General features: G+C 41.0%; 1 non-coding gene across 1 annotated transcript; it reads left to right on the plus strand.

Annotated features, from left to right (window-relative positions):
* The first annotated feature begins 395 nt into the window (after nucleotides 1-395).
* On the plus strand, nucleotides 396-502 carry LOC123787571 (U6 spliceosomal RNA). The gene has a single exon (XR_006778273.1). It is a non-coding gene; the product is annotated as a U6 spliceosomal RNA (small nuclear RNA).
* Nucleotides 503-2,144: the final 1,642 nt, after the last annotated feature.

Below are 2,144 nucleotides of genomic sequence, written 5' to 3' on the forward strand. Positions count from 1 at the left end.
GTCAGGAGCCCTAACCCTGAGACTAAGTATTTGTTCTATCCTGCCAAAGACGACTCAACCTCAGGGAAAGTGTGGTCACCCATGGGCAGGCATCTCCTGGTTAACCAATCCCAAACTATACCAGAGACTTCAGCTGATGTAGTCTGGTGGGCTTCGGAGAGGTAACAACTTTGTTAAGGACTGTACTCTAATTCCTTCCTGAGATGACTCTTTCATGGCAGGTAAGATAAAGGAAGGTGAAGGCTCCACTCAAGTTTGTAGATAGGGCCAGACGGAGCCAGACATGCTCACTGTGCTGGTGTACCCATGCTGGGTCTGTGTAGGTGTTTGAGTGGCATAATAAAGAGAAGATAGGGGGTGCCTGGGTGGCTCGGTTGGTTAAGAGTCTGCCTTTGGTGCTCGCTTCAGCAGTACATATACTAAAATTGGAACAATACAGAGAAGATTAGCATGGCCCCTGCACAAGGATGACGCGCAAATTCGTGAAGCATTCCATCTTAAAAAAAAAAAAAAAAAAAAGAGTCTGCCTTTGGCTCAGGTAGTGATCCCAGGGTCCTGGGATTGAGCCCTAAGGCAGACGCCCTGCTAAGCAGGGCTGTTTGCCCCCTCTGCCCCTCCTCCCTGCTCCTGCTCTCTGTCTCTCTCTCTCTGTCTCTCTCTTGTTCTGCTTTCTTTCTAATAAATAGATAAAATCTTTTAAAAAAGAGAGAGAAGATAGCCTTTCCTTCAAGAAGACTACTTAGGCTACTATGGAAAAAGGGAGACAACATTTAAAAGACATGCACATGATTTCTAAAAAAAACCGGGATGTACTGATCAAGTTATTCTCTTTGTAAATCTTGGGAAGATTTCTGGATTAAGTTACAATTTCAAGGTGAGGAGAGGTGAAGAATTCTGGCTTACCACAGGAAACAGGCAACATTTGCAAAGTAAGAGAAAAAATATGAAGTGTAGGTGAACTAAAACTATTAAGATTAGATTTAAAAAATAGAGAAGAGGACAATCTATGAAAACAAGGGAACAGGGTAAGTTAAAGGAAAAATATTGGTTGATATTTGGTGGAGAAAGTGATGGGTAGTCATGAAGATCTGAAAATGCTCAAAACTCCCCCTGTCTGCCTCTTCCCAGCCCATCCAGCTGTGGCTTTGACAATTTTCAGCTCACAGAATCAACCCTTCCCAGTCCTGAGACAAGGCTGACCAGACAGGTTAAAGTGTTCAGGCTTACAAGCTAGTGTGTCTAGAATTAGTCACATTGCCATAAATCAAGGAATTAGGGTGTCTGAGGATGAGGCTTAGGATCACTTATGCCTTCACTTCTACGATTTATCTTGTCTGTATGATTTGGGTTTCTAGTACTGTTTTCTTGATTTATGCAACAATTCCTTACTCTGGTACATAAAGTCCTTAACAATAGCTTACTTGGCGAGGCCCTTAAAATCTAAACAAGTCCTTATGAGCCCAGCTCCCCAGTCGGATAGACCACTCCGAGCCATGATGAATAATTTGTCTTACCTCAAATATGCTAGCTGTAGGGATCTTCCATGGCCAAGTCTCACCCTCTGGAACTCAGAGTTTTTTAAGTACAGTCTTCATGTCCCTTTGGAGATGATAATTCGGTATGAAGGACTACTAAAGTCATGCCTGCTCTTTTCTAGGCATTCCTCGTTTACATTCCAGCCTACCATTGAGGTTATACAATGGCTCAGTGTTCTCCTAACCTCTGACCTGCAATAATTATTTCACTCATGGTGACAACAGACAGATTTTGTGCTACCCATAATGGCACAATCAGTGGTAGATCTTCCGAATTCTATCTGTGTTGAATATCATGTCTAATTCATCATGGCTACATTTTGGATTTTTACAATTATTTATTGATAATAAATAATTTAATTATTTAAAAACAGTCTAGAAATTAAAGCAGAGAGACAAAAACATGTAAAATATGATAAGGAAACAAAATTAGGAAGATTAGTTCTAGAACTTCAATCACTGAATAAAAAGAGTCCTGAGGACAGCTGATGGAGATACTGGAAGAGAAGACATTATTAATGGAGTAATTCGAGAAAATCTCCCAGAACTGAAGGGTACAAATCCAGATTAAACAGGCCCATACCCACATTATGACAAACATCTATGACA

This window comes from Ursus americanus, chromosome 19, assembly GCF_024610735.1.
Source record: "Ursus americanus isolate L20-20 chromosome 19, mUrsAme1.1.p, whole genome shotgun sequence".
NCBI lineage: Eukaryota > Metazoa > Chordata > Mammalia > Carnivora > Ursidae > Ursus > Ursus americanus.